At 43.7% G+C, this 19,885-nt stretch overlaps 1 long non-coding RNA gene across 1 annotated transcript in view; it reads left to right on the forward strand.

The window, feature by feature from the left end:
• The window catches only part of LOC117364316, a 548,356-nt gene that overhangs the window by 161,066 nt on the left and 367,405 nt on the right, over nt 1-19,885 (forward strand). The window lies entirely within an intron of this gene.

Consider the following 19,885-nt stretch of genomic DNA (forward strand, 5'->3'; position numbering starts at 1 on the left):
GCGTTCCAGTTTTCTACCACTCTCTGGGTGAAAAAGAACTTCCTTATGTTTGTACGGAATTTATCCCCTTTCAACTTTAGAGAGTGCCCTCTCGTTCTCTCTACCTTGGAGAGGTTGAACAACCTGTCCTTATCTACTAACTCTATTCCCTTTAGTGCCTTGAATGTTTCGATCATGTCCCCTCTCAATCTGCTGTGTTTGAGGGAGAAGAGGCTCAGTTTCTTTAATCTTTCGCTGCACAGCAACTCCTCCAGCCCCTTAACCATTTTAGTCGCTCTTCTCTGGATCCTTTCGAGTAGTACCGTGTCCTTCTTCATGTACGGCGACCAGTACTGGATGCAGTACTCCAGGTGAGAGCGCACCATGGCCCGGTACAGCGGCATGATAACCTTCTCTGATCTGTTCGTGATCCCCTTCTTTATCATTCCTAGCATTTTGTTTGCCCCTTTTTGCTGCTGCCGCACATTGCGTGGATGGCTTCATCGACTTGTTGATCAGGACTCCCAAGTCTCTTTCCTGGGAGGTCTCTCCAAGTACTGCCCCGGACATCCTGTATTCGTGCAAGAGATTTTTGTTACCTACATGCATCACTTTACACTTATCCACGTTGAACTTCATCTACCATGTTGATGCCTATTCCTCAAGCCTGATTATGTCACGTTGCAGATCTTCACAATCCCCCTGTGTCCTCACTACTCTGAATAACTTCGTATCGTCTGCAAATTTAATCACCTCGCTCGACGTTCCTATGTCCAGATTGTTTATAAAGATGTTGAAGAGCACGAGTTCGAGCAGCGAGCCCTGTGGCATCCCACTGGTGACACTCTTCCAGTCCGAGTATTGTCCATTTACCCCCCATTCTCTGTTTCCTATGCTCCAGCCAGTTTTTAATCCATGTGAGTATTTCACCCTCGATTCCATGGCTCGCAATTTTCCGAAGTAGTCATTTAAGTGGAACCTTGTCAAACGCCTTCTGAAATTCCAGATATATAATGTCGACCAGGTCGCCCTTGTCTATCTGTCTGTTTACTCCCTCAAAGAAGTGCAGCAAGTTCGTCAAACACGATCTACCTTTGCTAAAGCCGTGCTGATTGCTTGAACTAAAGGGAGGAAATGGTCATAAATTTTTCACTAGCGCTGACCACAGAAGAATGAGCTAATCCCTTTTTGGAGCTTATGTTTAAAATTCAGTGTTAGAGAGCCCAGTGCTCAGCCTTTGGGTGTTCTGCATACTTCTCTGCATCTGCGTAGATCTAGGGTTACCATTTTTTGGGCCACAAAAACCCACATGGCTCTGCCCCGTTCTGTCCCAGCCCCACCCAGTTCCACCTTTAGTTCTGCTCCATTATTTCCTCAGCCCCTCCCAGTTCAGCCTCCAGCCCCGCCCCCACAAACCTCCTCTCTTTTTCCCCCGACAAGCTCCGGCCGCATCTGGAGGGCCTGGAGCATGCGCAGATGTGTGTGACATCATCCATGCATGCTCAGTTGCTCTCCAGATGTGGCCAGAGCTCGTTGGGGTTTTCTGATACCCGGACAAACTGCCGAGTTTCGGAAAGTCTGTCTGGGACTCTGGGCAGTCCTTTAAAAAGAGGACATGTCCAGGTTTCCCCAGACGTCTGGTAAGCCTACGTAGAACAGATTATAACGTCTTTACCATGGATCTAAATGTGCCGTCTACGAATATTTTTGTGCTATGCATTCCCAAAATTGTACACTAAAGCTTAGGGCACTTTATCGCACCAGCCCCCAAGTCTGACCTTAGTTCCTTTCCAGCATCATTGCTTTGCAGGACACAACCAGGCTTCTGCAGATGCCGTCTACTCAGTGTTGATCCTTCCACATTTGTTCCCTGAAGAAGAATGGGTCTGGAAGATGATTTGCCTGCATGATAAAGCACTTACAGGAATAATTCCAGAAACAAAGTCTATCTAAAGTTTGAGGCTGAATGTTATTCAGATACCACAGATGTCAGTGGTGATGAGTGCCCCTAGAGGAATGCATTCCATTTTGGTTAAGTTACCTCTTAGCAAGTTGACGACATCTTCAATTTGTTCACCCGCGTTTTTGCAAATAGACTTGTAATACTCCTTTCTGAATAACGACTTAGGAAAAAGATGCGGCAGATGAATAAATCAAATAATGTGGTGGGTTGCATCAAAGCATGAAACCCAACTAATTTCAAACCTCTTTTCTATTTGCTTTAATGCGGTTCAAGTGATGGGATTTCATCAATAATAAGTTATCTATTAATCAGACCTGACAACCTACCTCAAAGGGAGTCTATAACAGATCTCTGATGTGGTGCTTTCAGTACGGAGAGGAAGAAACCTTTTAACATGCAATCATTAAACATTTTCACACGACCGTTGAAGAAAAGAAGGCAAGGTTTGTCATTTTAAAATTTGCTTGGTAGCAGTTGGATTGAAATAAATTGATTGAAGGATTAGATATTTTGTGCACATTCCCGAAAAAAAAAAAAAGTAGCATATTTTAAAAACATGCAATTAGCTTGCAACCATGGCAAAGCGTGACAATTGAGACTGCTGTGGAAAAATTATATTATTACCTCCCTCTTACATGGGTAATGGTGACAGAAGAAATATAGCTAGTCAGTCAAAAGGGCTTGAACCTGGATTAAAATTATCAGTTAATTTCCCAAACAAACACATAACTCACAGTGTAAGCTGTAAGAAATGCCTATTACTGCCAGAAGTCATCATTTGGAGTGTCGTGATTACAGTAACACCTACCTGGGATAAATGTCACTTATTCACAGGGTCTTAATTAGAATATTTAATTTCTACTTGCACAACTAAATACCTAGCAGCAGTAATTGCATTCTTTCCATAGTAACAACTCTTGAATATTATATGAAGCAAACTACAGGAGTTGAGACTAAACTTCACTGTGCCTTAGGATAATGGGCAAGACTAACTCTTTTTTTTTTTTTTTTAAAGTAGCATGAAATTAGCAAGTTAGGGCCCGATTTTATATATGGTGGCTTCAAAATTGGCACTCGGCGCAAGGGCGAATCAAAAATGAAAGGCAATTGTTCAATTACGCGATAGCCGGAGAGCTAGCGAAATGCAACATACGCACTCGTACGTTGCCTGTTGGATACTTCGCCCATGCACAGCCCTTGGCCTTTAGTCATGTGGCAGCCACGAAGTCGGAAACATGGACGCTCCATTGCAAGATTGCACCATCGAAGAGCAACGTGCAGTAGTGTACTTTCTTTGGACAGACGGAAATTCACCATCGGATATTGACTCAGTGTGGACATAGCGCCATGAATCAACCAAAGGTGGGTAAAAAGGTTTAAAGTGGGAAGAACAGGTATAAACGACGAAGGTCATTCTGTTTGCCCATCAATATCGTGCACAGAAGAGCACATTGACAGGGCAGATGCCTCGATTAGAGAAGACCGACAGATAATGGTGACTCAATTGGCTGCAAATTTGGATATCTAATCTAATCTTCTATTTGCGTATCACGCATACTTTTGCAGGCTCAAAGCAACTTACAGAGAGAAGAGGGTAGAAAGAGAGCAAAACAGAAAAGGAAGATGGGGAAGAGGAGATGGGGAAAGAGACTAACAAGTGGGAAGGATATAGAAAGAGATTCAACTAATAACGTCCAGGTGTCAAAGAGAAGGGTTTTCAGTTTCTTCCAGAACAAGGTGTAGCTAGACTCTGTTCTGAGGGTATCGGCTATTATAATTTGAATAATAAAGCCCTGAAATTTTTTTAATATATTTTTTGTATACCTTTTGCCCGATGCATTTTGATTTGTTGAGTAGGCAGCCTGCATCAAACAAAAAGTAACCCCCCCCCCCCAAAAAAAAAAAAAAAAAAAAAAAGCAGGGCTCTTGGGCTGGGAGTTTCAGGAAGGGGGATGTCTGGAGCCTGTATGGAGAGTGGAACCGGCAGAAAAACTGAATATTGCTGGATCCCTGCAGAAGCTAGGGCCCTCTTTTACTAAGGTGAGCTAAGCGTTGATTTAACTCATGTTTAGCGTGTGCTAACCACTAACACGTCCATAGGATAACATGCACGTGTTTAGTGTGCGCTAAAAAGCATAACGCACCTTAGTGAAAGAGGGGGGTAAGTCTCCCTTTCTGTTTTTCTGATTTTCGGGGCTGTGCAGTTGTGACTAGCAGCACATGTTGATTCTAATCGATCTTCTGGGAATAGACTTTGTGGGTACCAGCTGAGACAGTGCTTCAGAGCAATAATTTGCTATACATTGAAGAGTTTAAGACACAGAAGTTTATTGACCCGAGTGGTAGCAACTATTTTAGAGTTAACTGAGGTTTTTTTTTTTTCCTCTTGCACTGATACAGTTTGGGCTTGTTTCACCTCGTGGTCTGGTACACCAGATAGACTGAGATAAGTGTCTAGCATATGTTTTTTGATATATATATGTGGGTGAAACTACCATATGCTTCTCAATTTTTCAAATAGTAAGATTCTCTCGGAACCCCCTGAAGGCCCTGACAGTACCGATCTGAATTTGATTGGCTGAGCAGCTTCTGCCTGTTGCCTGCTCAGCCAATCAAATCCAGAACAGCACACTCAGGACTTTTAAGGGATGGGGCCAATCCCCTGAAGGCCCTGACCACACACCACTGCTGGAAATTGAAATCACTGCTGTATGTATGTAAAAAAAAATAAATAAAAAAGTGAGCCAAGCATACGAGAACAGTCAAGCCATTTTGTCATCACTAATGAGGATGGATCTTGATGGAATGAGGCATTATGACATCACAACATCATCTCTATTACCAGAGTGAAACTCTGCACAAAAAAGTAGAGAAATTATCAAAGTGGGTTACCATTAAGATGGGCTATTTTAGCACAGATCTCATTTTATGCAAAGAGACCTAGGGCTCATTTTACTAAGCCGCGTTAGGGCCTTAACATGCGGAATAGCACACGCTAAATTGCCATGCGTGCTTGACCTTAAGAGCTGGCGTTGTTCTAGAAGCATACTGTGCAGTATAGCGCGCAGTAATGTTGTGTTAAAAACGCTAGCGCACCTTAGTAAAAGGAACCCCTAGTTACTAATAACCTAGATTAATAGTAAAATAACCCATTTTAACAGTAGCCCACATTGATAACTTCCCCCCTTAGTTTTTATTAATAACAGATGCATTTCAGTTCACAGGTTGTGTTGATTTGTTGAATTTCCATGGCTGTGATACCCTGTTTCAGGATGGAGAGTTTAGACCAGTCCTGGTTTATCTGCGCTTTTTTTTTTTTTTTTAACCTTTAGAACCCCCTCCTCTTTGGTACTGTGGCCCATTTTTGGAATTGTGGATAATTATAGTGCTGATTTGAAATAGAACATGGAGGATTACATATACCAGAATGCAATGCCAATTCAAATACCAAGAATAAACAAAAGCCTCTCTCCAGAGAGCGGGCCTCATCATAGCTCAGTTACTGAGAAGTTACCTGAAGTCTGCCCAGTAACTGGCCTAGTTCAATCTTTAATATTATTTTCTGATTCTAAATCTTCTGTGTTCATCCCACGCTTCTTTGAACTCAGTCACAGTTTTACTCTCCACCACCTCTCTCGGGAGCGCATTCCAGGCATCCACCACCCTCTCCGTAAAGTAGAATTTCCTAACATTGCCCCTGAATCTACCACCCCTCAACCTCAAATTATGTCCTCTGGTTTTACCATTTTCCTTTCTCTAGAACAAAATCTTTTCCAGAGAAAGGGACATAATTTGAGGTTGAGGGGTGGTAGATTCAGGGGCAATGTTAGGAAATTCTACTTTACGGAGAGAGTGGTGGATGTCTGGAATGCGCTCCCGAGAGAGGTGGTGGAGAGTAAAACTGTGACTGAGTTCAAAGAAGCGTGGGATGAACACAGAAGATTTAGAATCAGAAAATAATATTAAAGATTGAACTAGGCCAGTTACTGGGCAGACTTCAGGTAACTTCTCAGTAACTGAGCTATTGAATCAGGTTGGGCAGATTGGATGGACCATTCGGGTCTTTATCTGCCGTCATCTACTATGTTACTATGTTACTATGGTTTATAAGCAGACTAGGTGGATTTTCGACACATATTTGCACTAAATAAGAATAGCATTTGTAATTAGAGTTCTTCTTCTTTAAATATTGATACCCTTGAGGAGACTGTAGTGGTTCCACAAGAGTCGAGAAGAATGAATGTTTTCCCTACTCATGAAAGTCGAAACAGTGAAGGATGAGAAAACTGCAGGCAAATTAATCTTGCCTCAGTAGTGGGAAATGAGAGGAAACCCTAAAGAAAGAAGGGGCAGCAAACTCTGTACAGTTTGGTGGGCTGAAGGATGGTTTTTATCAGAGGCAGATAGTGTCTGAATGAATTTGATTAATTTCTTTGATTGGTTAACTAGAGAATTAGATCAAGGACATGGATTGAAGGTGAGTGAGTTGGATTTCAGCAAAGACCTTGATACGGTCCCAACTAGCAAGCGCATGAGCTGAATATGTAGGAGAAGGGTCCCATGGCAGAGAAGTAGATTAGTAATTGGTTGGTTGTCAGATGCGAGAGAGTATTTGTAAAAGTAATTCGTTTTGAAGAGAGAGCAAAGCTTAATGAAGCGACTTAGGGATCAGCCCTGGGGCTGGTGGTATTCATTATACTAATCTGTGGACATACTTGTTCAAACCAGGCACGGACATTTATACTACTAAATAGGTACAGTTTCTGATACTTATATTTTAGAAAGCAACATAAGAATAGCTTTACTGGGTCAGACCAATGGTCTATAAAGCCCAGCAGCCCATTCTCACGGTGGCCAATCCAGGTCACTAGTACCTACTTACCCTTTTATAGAGAATATTAATAAAATTTCCACATGGAGAGTACACTTCTCCCTCCATATTCGCTGTGAAAGGGGATTAACAGAACCGCAAATACGCAAAAACCGCGAGTAACTTTTTCATATGTTATTCGCTGTTTTCTATTAAAAACTACCGTAAATGTGGTGAAACCGCGAATAACATGGTGGGAGACCTGGCCTGTTCCTGAAGGAGAGGCAAAACACGGTGAAGAAAGTGCTGGGAATCAGCGATTTTTCTCTGTTAAACGTTTGGAATTTGGCGATTTCTCCATGCAAGCTGACGTCATTTGGGGGGGAGGAGCCAGCAAGCTTAAAACCGTGAATAATCGAAACCATGATTGCTGAAATTGCAAATACGGAGGGAGAAGTGTAATTCTATAAAGCAGTGGTTCCCAAACCTGTCCTGGGGGGACCCCCAGCCAGTCAGGTTTTCAAGATATCCCTAATGAATATGCATGAGAGAGATTTGCATATAATGGAAGTGACAGGTATGCAAATCTCTCTCATGCATATTCATTAGGGATATCTTGAAAACCTGACTGGCTGGGGGTCCCCCAGGACAGGTTTGGGAACCACTGCTATAAAGGGATGCCAATCTTTGGGTACCAAAAAGTTAGTTATTGGGAGCTATAAAGAAAAGTAGATGTCCATTTTCCTTTCTAGAATGCTAGTGTAGCATAAAGAAGAAGCAGACCACATGCAAATGAAGCAAAAAACAGACAATTCGTTGAAGAACAGATCAGTTAAACATATGCCCAATGGCCCTGAATCTATAAACAGCTGTTGAGTAGGCACCGAGGACTGTGGCACATAGCGCAGCCACATACCAATCGTAAGTTAGGCGCCATTTATAGAATCGCACCTAGCAGCGCCAAAATTGTTCTAAATATCATTGCCTAAGCCCAATGAAGGTGCCCAAATGCAAAACGCATCCAAGATCCACTCACGATCTGCCTCTTAACCACACCTACTTTCTGGTAGGCACTTTGGACTAGGTGCCTCCATGAAAGTGGTAGGTACCCAATTGATTTTATTTTTTGCCAATTTATTTAATAAATTTCTCAACCGCCTATTACTGGGCGGCTTACAAATAGCGACATTCGTAAAATAACAATTTAAAAGAACAATTTATCCACAGTACTCTATCTACTGTGTTTCCCCGAAAATAAGACCTAGTGCCTTTTTTAGGCTCAAAATTAATATAAGACAGTGTCTTATTTTCAGGGTAGGCCTTATTTTTTTTCATGTACAGTGATCATCTCTCCCTTCTTCTCCTCCACCCCAATTCTTCCTATTTCCTTTCTCTCCCCCACATGTGTATCATCTTTCCTCCCTTCTCACCCATTCCCTTGTGCAGTATCTTTCTATCCCTCCCGCCCATCGCTTGTGCAGCAGAGCCCTTGCAGCTTCCCGGGGTGGGGGTGGGGGAAGTACAGCTGCCGCCGGTGACCAGGGCTTATTTTCAGGAGTAGGGCTTATATTAAGATCTATCCGAACAAAACTCGGGCTAATAACCTGCAGTTTGTAAATTTTCCTAAAATTTTATCAGTTTCCCCTCGAGATATGATAAAACGATATTTTATGGAGATTCTTAAGATACCTGAAAATTCTCTACCTCCCCTTACAAGGGCTTATTACCTTCCTGTTAAAGCTCAAACTCTTCAAAAAGAAAAAGTCGAAGAACCTCATTAACATCCATTGGATATTTCCGCTATATTAGAACAATCGGACAGAGAAGTGGCTACGCCAGCCACTTTTCTGTTGACTGTGGCTTTGGCTCCAGACAAGGACTGGATCCTAAATCTTTACTTCAAGAATAGATCCAAGGATTTCCTGGGTCTCCATATTCAAATTTTTCCAGATGTCTCAAGAGAGACTCAAAAAAGAAGAAGAGAATACCTGAATCTGAAGCTTGGAGTGACTCAAATTGGGGGGGGGGGGGGGGGTTTCTTCTTAAGATACCCATGTAAATGTGTCGTTAGATATCATTCGTTGAAATATGTATTTGTAGATCCATCTCATTTGATAAGATTTATCTCAATGAAACGCCTTGAGAATGAAGTAACAGCTCCTATTGGAAGTTAGTTCTCTGTTTAGTAGTAGTTAAAGTGCTTCTTTATATTTGTTTGCATTTAATTAAGATACTCTTTAAATCTTGGATCTAATTTAATTTAGAGGACTGGTGTGTGACCAAAGGAAGCTGAATTTTTTCTCCTTTTGCTATAATAATTTGAGTGAATTACTTTTCAGAATTGAAAATTAATTTAAAATAGAAGTGTCTTGATCGTACTTTTCTGTACAAGATGTTTATGCTTGGAAAAATTTTATAAAACTGTATAAATAAATAATTAAAATAAAATAAAAAAAAAAAAAAAGATATATCCCCAAAATCATGTTAGGGCTTATTTTTGGTGTAGGGCTTATTTTCTGGGAAACTCGGTAGCAGTCCAGACCCAGAGAAAACAAGAAGAGAGAAAGACAGAAGTAAAGAGGGGGGCTAGGGGAGAGAGAAGGAAAGAGAGACAGAAAGAAAAGGGGAGGAGGCAGAAAGAAAGAAAGAAATATTGGATTTACAGAAGAAGGAAGTGCAACTAGAGACTCATGAAATCACCAGACAAAAAGGTAGGAAAAATGATTTTTTTCAATTTAGTGGTCAAAATGTGTCCATTTTGAGAATTTATATCTGCTGTCTATATTTTGCACTATGGCCCCCTTTTTTACTAAACCGCGATAGCGTTTTTTAGCGTCAAGAGCTGCGAGGGGCATTCAGCGCAGTTCCCGGCACTAAAAACTGCTATCGCAGTTTAAAAAAAGGGGAGGGGGTATATATGTCTATTTTTGTATAGTTGTTACTGAAGTGACATTGCATATTTTAAGGTCATCTGCCTTGACATCTGAAATAAACCCTGAATACAAATGATAATTAACATTTTCTCTGCGTACAGAGTGCTTTGAGGTTTTTTTTAAAAATGTTATTGTTGGTAGATCATTTTGACTTAGTCATTTTAAAAGCAGCTCACAAGCCAAAAAAGTGTGGGCACCCCTGCTCTACATCGTTTGCTGTGTTGATACTCCAGCATTTGCAGCCCCCCAGCCTCTCATTGGTCATTTATCTAGAACAGTGGTTCCCAACCCTGTCCTGGAGGACCACCAGGCCAATCGGGTTTTCAAGCTAGCCCTAATGAATATGCATGAGAGAGATTTGCATATAATGGAAGTGTCAGGCATGCAAATCTGCTCCATGCATATTCATTAGGGCTAGCTTGACAACCCGATTGGCCTGGTGGTCCTCCAGGACAGGGTTGGGAACCACTGATCTAGAATACTAGTTTAAAAGGGCAAATCAACATGTATATTTTAGGCACAACCTCTTATGCTAGCCATGAACTGGTGTAAATGCTCAGGCCTCGACTACTAAAAAAACAAAACACCAAACAAACATGTAGGGAAAAATGTTGGGTACTGTCCAATAGACATAGTAACATACATAGTAACATAGTAGATGACGGCAGATAAAGACCCGAATGGTCCATCCAGTCTGCCCAACCTGATTCATTTTAAATTTTTTTAATTTTTTCTACTTAGCTATTTCTGGGCAAGAATCCAAAGTTCTACCCAGTACTGTGCTTGGGTTCCAACTGCCGAAATCTCCTTTAAAACCTACTCCAGCCCATCTACACCCTCCCAGCCATTGAAGCCCTCCCCAGCCCATCCTCCACCAACGGCCATATACAGACACAGACCGTGCAAGTCTGCCCAGTAACTGGCCTAGTTCAATTTTTAATATTATTTTCTGATTCTAAATCCTCTGTGTTCATCCCACACTTCTTTGAACTCAGTCACCATTTTCCTCTCCACCACCTCTATCGGGAGCGCATTCCAGGCATCCACCACCCTCTCCGTAAAGTAGAATTTCCTAACATTGCCCCTGAATCTACCACCCCTCAACCTCAAATTATGTCCTCAAATTATCTTCTTGCCCGTTATTGCAATCCCTTTATTTTGTATACCTAGAGCAGAGTCTCTCAAATGGTGTGCCCCGGCACTGTGGTATGCCCCAAAGTGATTCCGAGTGTGCCACGAGAGATTCCAGAACTTTACCTTATTTTTAAAAATTCCCTTCATAAGTTTACACTAGAATGTATGTCACGTACGCAAGAGTCTGTCAATGTTATGAGCGTGTGTGTGTGTAAGGATACAACCGCCGAGACGAGCATTATTCTTTGACATAATTGGTCCCTGAAAACTATTGGTAAGAACATAAGCAATGCCTCTGCTGGGTCAGACCTGAGGTCCATCGTGCCCAGTAGTCCGCTCACGCGGCGGCCCAACAGGTCCAGGACCTGTGCAGTAATCCTCTATCTATACCCCTCTATCCCCTTTTCCAACAGGAAATTGTCCAATCCTTTCTTGAACCCAGTACCGTATTCTGCCCTATTACGCTCTCTGGTAGCGCATTCCAGGTGTCCACCACACGTTGGGTAAAGAAGAACTTCCTAGCATTCGTTTTGAATCTGTCCCCTTTCAACTTTTCTGAATGCCCTCTTGTTCTTTTATTATTCGAAAGTTTGAAGAATCTGTCCCTCTCTACTCTCTCAATGCCCTTCATGATTTTATAAGTGTTATAAGAATTTAATTTTTATTTTTTATGCAGTAGTTATCCTAACTTGAGCAACAAACCAATTAAGGCTTTGCTACCGTTTGGATCTTCTTTTCTTTGCAAGCTTGGCTTTTCAGCTCTGACAGAAATTAAATTTGGGAAAAAAGAGAACGACTGCAGATGGTGAATGATGAAATGCGTGTTTGCTTTTCGACTATCGAGCTGCGTTTTTGAGTTAATTTATACTCAAAAACAAGCACATCCATCACATTGATTAGCAATTTTATTCTATCTATTTTAGTTTCACAGTTGTTATAATTACCCATACATAAGAGCTTCAAATAAATAACTCTCATATTTACTTTTTTGTTAGTTTGCCAATTTTATAATTTAATTTATAATGTGCTGCAAAAACATTTGCTCTGTTTAGTGTGCCGGAGCTAAAAAGGTTTGAGATCGGGAGAGACTTACGATCACTATTGGTCAGTTCAGATTGCTGCTAACTTTAAGCACAAGTACACAATTGGCTATAGTCACGCATAAATTACGGGAGAAATTACGGGAGGAAATAGTTGAAATTTCACAGAGGCTAAGTTTGAGATTGGTCATTAAATATAGAGGCACAAAGGTGGGTTATAGAAAGGGGGAGGAATGTCTGTTTAGATGAAAAGAATGGTCTTCGCTACTCTCCGGAATGTCATCGGTGAGTTCCGAGATCTTGTATACTAGTATCCTCCCACCTCCATGACAGCCCTCTTGACATTCCTTCCAGTGCACCAGTCCCTTCATAGCTATCCCCCCTTCCAGCATTCTTCAAGTACTTCCTGATAACATCCCCCGCTCATACTGCAGATTCCTTGGTGTCTTGTGCAGGGCAGGTGGAATCCCTACAAATTAGACCTACCACTAGGGGGTCGTTTATAGATGAAACCTGTACACGAAAGCCATAACAATTGCAGCTAAACTGCATTCACTGAAGCATGCAACTCTTGTTTCAGTATAAGATCACAGTGTTTTTATTTATGTTATTTATTCCTATATTGCTCCTCCTAAACTTACTTGCTCCACTTCATCACTGACGCTGAAACCATGGATTGAAGACAAAGTTTTATTTTATTTTTCTTTCCAGCTTATGATTTATCTTTAATCTTATCTATTGTTTTGCCTTTTGTCTTTGTTTTGTTCTATTTCTATCATTTAAATTTCTCCAGAATTCTACTGTTCAACGGCTCCCCCTTCTGCTTCTATTCCTTTCTCTCCTCTCTTCTACCTTCCAAAGTATTTAGATCAATGCTGTCTTGTTAAAATGTTTATTTTATTTTTATTTTTCCTCTAACTCTACTTTTCACTTCTCTATTACCCTCCAGGTACTTTAGTTAGATTGTGAGCCTTCGGGACAGTAAGGGAATTTTTCAAGTACCTTTCTTATTTCTAATCTTAATGTATATTTTCTGTAAACCGCTTAGAACCTAACTGATGTAGTGGTATATAAGAAATAAATTACATTACATTACATTACATTATTCCATGTGCTTGATATACCACAGTTGATCCAAAATGGCAACTATGCAGTTTACAACAAAAGTAAAATCGGGGAAATGAACAAATAAGGACGGTGATGGCGGTGATGAGTGGTGATGGTCTGAATGATTCACAGTGGCGTAGTAAGGAAAGTGCGGGGGGGGGGTTACGCCCCAGGCGCGGTATTCCTCTGAGTGTTGGAACTCCTCTTGCTCTCCATCCTCCAGCCACATGCGCATGCCTCTTCCCTCCTCCCTGTACATTTGTGGTAAAAGTGGATAGAGTAGCTGGTTTTAAGGAAGGTTTGGACAAGTTCCTGGAGGAAAAGTCCATAGTCTCTTATTGAGAAAGACATGGGGGAACCCACTGCTTGCCCTGAATCGGTAGCATGAAATGTTGCTTCTCTTTGGGATTCCAGAATCTTGCTATTCTTTAGGATTCTGAATGGAATGTTGCTACTCCTTGGATTTTGGCCAGGTACTAGTAACCTGGATTGGCCACTGTGAGAACGGCTACTGAGCTTGATGGACCATTTGTCTGAGCCAGTAAGGCTATTCTTATGTTCTTATCTCCAGCGTGAGCAGCCATGAAGTAGCTGCTTGCGTTGGCTTTGGCGCTCTCTGACGTCACTTCCGGGACCCGCATGCTAAATCATCTGGAACTGGTTTAGCAACCATCGTTAAAGGTACGGTAAGTTTTGAGAATCCAGCCCTGAGTCATTTTGCCATTTTAAACCCAGAGCTACAAAGTCTGCCAAACCTAGCTCGAGTTTCTTCGTGAGAAGCTAAAATTGGAAGACATTTTTAATTTTACTTTATAGTTATGCTGTCTTTTTTTTTTTTTTTTTTTGTATCAGACATGACTAAAACCTTCTTAGGCTGCATTTTTTTTCTTTGTCCATGGTACAAAGATCGGATCCTTGCGTTCCCACGCACTGGACCGTTCCCAAACACTGCAAATGTTTTCTGTTGCGTACCTGGAAATTCTTTTCTTTCCTATTCATTTTGTCATAATTGCTTCTTTTATGATTGTTACCGTCAAGGAACTTCAAGGAATGTCGCAGCAGGGAAAGGAGAAGGAGCTGCATGTGAACAGCCGATTTCATTAAATATCTTCAAAGCCAGGGTGCAGGATGCTCAAGGCAAGAACGAAAAAGCAAATCAGCACAGAACAAGAAAACAGAAGAAGGCAGGCAGAACAATAATGTTTCCTCAACTTCTTTATTCATTGCAGCTTGAGGAAACTTGAATGAGAGCTTTAATAATGTGGAAATTAACTTGGCTCCGAGAGCATATCAGGCGCAGCCTAGCCTGCCACCTTATTTCCTCCGGGATTTATTGTGCTCAAAGTCATTTGTTGGGTGCTGGTTCAAAAGCACCCAGTGGGGTGGCTGAGAGCGTGACTAGTCCAAGATCCTGAGTAAGAGGAAATGGGACATGCTACACTGCACTCGGCTGGCATTTTTGGCAGCTGAGTCCTTTAAGAAAATTAAACTCTTTTTTTTTTTTTTAAAGTTTTCTTGAGCAGAAAAGCTAAAGCACGCCTCAGGGAAACATTGGATTTCATATGTTCATTTTGTCTTGCAAGTCAGTGCAACTGTTTTGTTTTAAAATCACCAGGAGGCACTGTATTATTTTTAATGGCTTTGTGCAGGGGTTTTCCACATCTGTCCTGATAACCCCCTGAACTTGTGGGGGATCTCTCCCCAAACAGTGGCATAGGGAAGGTGGGGGAGCGGTCCGCCCCGGGCACAGGCACCTGTTTTTCTCTCTGTCCCCCTGTTCCTTCCCTGCAGTGCATGCTCACCGTTTCCCTCCCCCCCATACCTCTGTAACCTTCCCTGCGCGATTCCCCCCCCCCCTGTGTCGGCTCTTCCTCTGATGTCACTTCCTGGACCTGTAGACGCTGGGGCGAGGGCAGCATGGGGAGGTTGCTGCTCATGTCAGGAACATTACAGAGGTATGGCAGAAGGGAAGCGGCATGCGTGCGGCAGGAGGTGATGAGGAAGGAGCATGTGGAAGTGTGGGGGTAGAGAAGAGGGTGGGGCAGCACCACCTCAGGTGCCTCTCACCCTCCCAGATACGTTCGTTTTCCAGAACGAGAACAAGCAGTTGCTACAGACAACGATAGATTCTCAAAAGGTGCCTACCGCTTTGAGGGAGGCGTCTCCGCCGAGGCACCTACCAGCAAGTAGGCGTGGATAGAGTAGGATTCTAGGTGTGTTTGGAGTGGTTTTGGGCATGGTTTAACTTAGGTCCTGCAAGTGCCTAACTTAGGTGTACTTGTTTAGGCCAAGAAAACCCTAAACTAAATGGCGGTGCCCAGTGGCGTAGTGGGGGGGCGAGCTTTTTCCCAGGACGGTCTCTGCTTCCCTGCCACGCACACACGCCCCTACCCTGTACCTTTTCATCTTCTGCGCAAGCAGCCACGACCTTGCTGCTCCCGTCAGCGTCGGCGGCTCTCTCTTGGCATCACTTCCTAGCCACGGGTCCTATAAGTGATGTCGGAGAGAGTGCCGAAGCCAACGTGAGTAACGTGTTCGTGGCTACTCGCAACAAAGTTAAAAAAAAAAAAGGTATGGGGAAAGGGGACGCACACACGGCAGGGGGAGGAGTGAGAAAGAGGGGGCAGAGAGCAGGAGGGGTGCCAGCGCCCCGAGGAAGACCACACCCAGGACGGACTGCCCACCCCCACACTCCCTTGCTACGCCACTGAGGGCATTTAAGGATTCAACACCTACCAGTCCCTAAGACCACTTAGGCATCGCTAGGCATGATTCTATAAATGGCACCTAACGGATAATTGACAATCGGGCTCAATGGCGCCTAGGAGTTAGACGCCATTTATAGAAACAGGCTTGATGTGTGTTAGTATGTATTAGTGTACTTGACAACGATTATCTCCTGTACGTGAATATTATTTCTCCGTGAAGGTTTAAATGTAGGTAATTTGGAGTCCTAGGATATTGTGTGGAAGGAAAGTGCTAGAACGTGGTGCGTTATACTGTAGCAAGGGTCAGTGTCCTGGTGGCTCAATTAGCGCAGGGACACATTTGTTTCTATATTGCAACTTAAACTAAGGATTCCTCGTCAGGTATACATCTTTGGTTTCATATGCTTTAATGAGAATCTCCTCTGGGGTCTGAATTAGAGGTCTGCATGAGAACGGGGATCACGGGAATCCCACGGGTCCCACGGTGGTCTCACGGGAATCCCCCCTAACCCAAGAGACTCCAATGGGATCCCCCCTCTGGCCCATGGGACTCCCACGGGAATGGAAGGCTTTGGAAGCAGGGTTCGTCCATATAATATAATGGACACGTTAGCCTTAGTAAAAGAGGGGGTTTATAAGTTAATTACCTGAACAGAAAACAAGAAAAAGGGTTCCACCAAAGAGATTCCACAAGGAAAACAGCAGCGCAAACACAAAAGAAATTGTGGAATTGATGATCCTGTCAGAAGTAATTGCTGCTTTTTATGGGGACGGGCGGGGATGGAGGTAATTCCTTGCGGGGATGGGTGGGGACGGAGAGGATCCTGGCGGGGACGGGTGGGGACGGAGAGGATCCTGGCGAGGATGGGTGGGGACGTAGAGGATCCTGGCGGGGATGGGTGGGGACGGAGAGGATCCTGGCAGGGACGGGTGGGGACGGAGAAGATCCTGGCGGGGATGGGTGGGGACGGAGAGGATCCTGAGGGGGATGAGCGGGGACGGAGAGGATCCTGAGGGGGACGGGCGGGGACGGAGAGGATCCTGACGGGGACGGGCGGGGATGGAGAGGATCCTGACGGGGACGGGCGGGGATGGAGAGGATCCTGACGGGGACAGGTGGGAATAGGTGGGATTTCTGTCCCCGCACAACTCTCTAGTCTGAATATTCTCATTGTATAGGGAACTTACTTCAATCGTTGTACATGGGCTTGTCATGCCACTGGGTGGGGGGGGGGGATTGGTTTTAGCTGAGATGTCAGATTAACAATGTACCATCCATCAGGGCAGTGTGAGGAGGCGGAGGATTGCGTTTGATGTGACAACGGCGACATCATTGAATTTATACTGCGCAGAAGAAAAGCCCGGCAATCTACTTCTGCATTCTGCCATCAAAACTTGATGATATCATCAAGTCGAAGGCGAGTCGATGGCTAGGGCTCCCGGCGAGGTAAATGCTCCGACGCTCATAGGAATTCTATGAGCGTCGGAACATTTACCTCGCTCGCCCACAGTAAAAACCTCCACCGTGGCTTTGTAAAAGCCGGCGTTAGTTAAGTGTATGTTTTGGATTCTCTGTATCAGATTTATGAATTTAAGTAAATAGTCATAAGAAAGCCAGAGGGAGACAGCAAAATGTTTTTCACTGAAAAATTCCCCAATGAGATAACATTTGCAAAAGATCTTAATTCAAGTTTCATAACCACGATCCTCCCTTTATTAATTTTTTATTTAGCTGATTTTTCATGCTTATTTGGGCCTCCAGCTCAGCTAGAGCTTGGCAGCAGGAAAGGGGGGAGTGAGGGATTCAGTAAATGGTGCCCAAGGTTAGGTGTTGGGATAACCCCACTAGGCTAGTATTCTGTAAAGATACACTGCGTAGAAGATCCTTTATAGAATATTAATTTAGCACGCATTTTGGACAAAATGCGGCAATCAGGCTTCTGAAAAACCTCCGTGCCTGCGACCCTGTCTCCCAAGCTCTAGCATCGGCTCACTGGCAACCTCCAGTCAAACATTGTATCTTCAAGGGCCTGATGCTAGCATGGCATGGCCCAAGCCTACGTGATGACTAAGCTTCCTCCGCATTTGCCGAAATGGTCCCTCCACTCCCAGGATGAAAAACGTCTCAAAACGCCCCCTGGTCATGCCCTTCAACTGCAAACTGCAAAGCGACGGTCGTACTCCCACTTCATACCGAGTCACTGGAATCAACTGCCCCTGCAAATCAGATCCCTTGAAGGGCTCCTCAGCTTTAGCAAAGCAATAAAAACATACCTCTTCTCCTAAACCTCAACCGTTGACCAGTAGACTACAAAGAGATGTATATTGGTACCAGAACCAGTATGTGTCACATAAGGATAACTTGTATCATACACTGTAACTTTCTGTGTGTCAAATTAGGTATAACTTGGACTGGAGACCTTGCATCGTAAGGACAACCATAGCAAATTGTAACCAGTAAACTGTATATTATTATTAGCTCCTAGCATGTATCAAGTTAGGATTAAAACTTGTATCGTAAACTTGTACAGAAATTATGTATTTTAAACTGTAACCTGTTCTGAGTTCTTTGGGAACAACGGGCTAGAAAATGAATTAAATCAATCAATAAATCTATATATTGCACCCCAAACAATCAGTGCTGAAAAAAGCACTATTCTATAAACTGTGCTTAAAGTTAGGCTCAGTTTATAGTCTAGCACATATGCCCAAGAAGCATAACCAAATCTAGGCACAACCATTTGTCCTACTATCTATACCACTGTTTGTGAGATTTGATATATATTGTTGTAATACATCTTGGATAATTCTTTTGTAATCCGCCTTGAACTGTAAGGTAATGGCGGAATAGAAATCCCTAATGTAATGTAATGTAATATATATAGTATGCATTCTACAATTGCACTTGTAATTTAAAGGAACACGCTCAGTCTGCCCATTACCCATCCATTTCCATGTCCCTGTTTTTGACTCACAAACAGTGGCGTAGTAATGGAGGGGGGGGCGGTCTGATGCCTTCATGGGGATGCTAGCGCCCTTCCTTCTCTCTGCCCCCCCTCGCTCCTTCCTCGCTCCCTCCCACTGCCGCGTGTGCACGCCGCTTCCCTTTCCCCCATACCTCGTTAATGTTTGCGACACATGCTGCAATCCCAATCCGCTGCTTACACCAGCATCGACTCATCCTCTGACATCACTTCCTGGACCCGTGCCCAGGAAGTGATGTCAGAGGAAGAACCAACGCTGGTACGAGCAGCAGGTTGGGGGTTGCTGCTCGTGCTGTGAATGTTAATGAGGTATAGGGAAGGGAAGAGTGCCCGCGTGGCAGGAGGGTATGGGGAAGGAGTGGATGGGGCGGGGTGGGGGGACAGAGAAGAGAGTGGGGGAAGGGCAGCAACATCCCGGGTGCTACCGCCCTGGGTGCCTCTCACCCTCGCTACGCCACTGCTCACTCATAACATTTAGGATCGAAAATCAAAGATGGCATCGGAAGCGGATGCTTGAGAGGAGGCTCCGCTATTGAGCCATGACGGTATCGCTGAGCAGCCTTCCTTTACCTGAGGATATGAGGAAGAGAAAGGGAGCACCCCTCGTTAACCCTCCGGCAGTGGCAACCCAGCAGCGGTTAGTGCAGACGATGATAGCGGAGGCCTTTTTCCGATCGGGGCGAATCTGCACAACCTATTTCGGGAGAGAGCCTGGCTTCATCGGACGAACCTGTGCAAGCGGAAAGGGCGTCATTGAGCCCTGAGCAGCGGACGATACCATCCCAACCCGGAAGTACACTGGTGGAAGGAGAGCTGGAGGCGTCGTTGCCCAGAATGGAATCTTCGGCCTCCCGGCTTTGGAGGGATCCCAGCTCGGGCCTTGATAGCAGAAGGAGAGCAGGGAGAAGTTCAGCAAATACCCCGCACCAGGACAGAGGTGAGAGGTGCTTCGGGAGGGACTACCATACAATTTGGGGATGTTGAAGAAACCTGCAAAAGTCGACATGGAGGCACTATGGCATGCTATATCTGTTATGGATGCTAATCTCAAGTTAACTTTTTCTACATTATCTACTGACTACAGATCCGTCTTTTCTAAAGTTGAGCAACAGGGTTTGGATACTGCTCAACTAAAAGAAAAAGTAGAGAAACAGAAAACGAAGCTCTCTGAAATGAAACAAATAGAATTTGGATTGTTAAAAGAAAGAACATATATGGCTAGGAAAA

This window comes from Geotrypetes seraphini, chromosome 7 (genome assembly GCF_902459505.1).
Source record: "Geotrypetes seraphini chromosome 7, aGeoSer1.1, whole genome shotgun sequence".
In the NCBI taxonomy this organism is placed as follows: domain Eukaryota; kingdom Metazoa; phylum Chordata; class Amphibia; order Gymnophiona; family Dermophiidae; genus Geotrypetes; species Geotrypetes seraphini.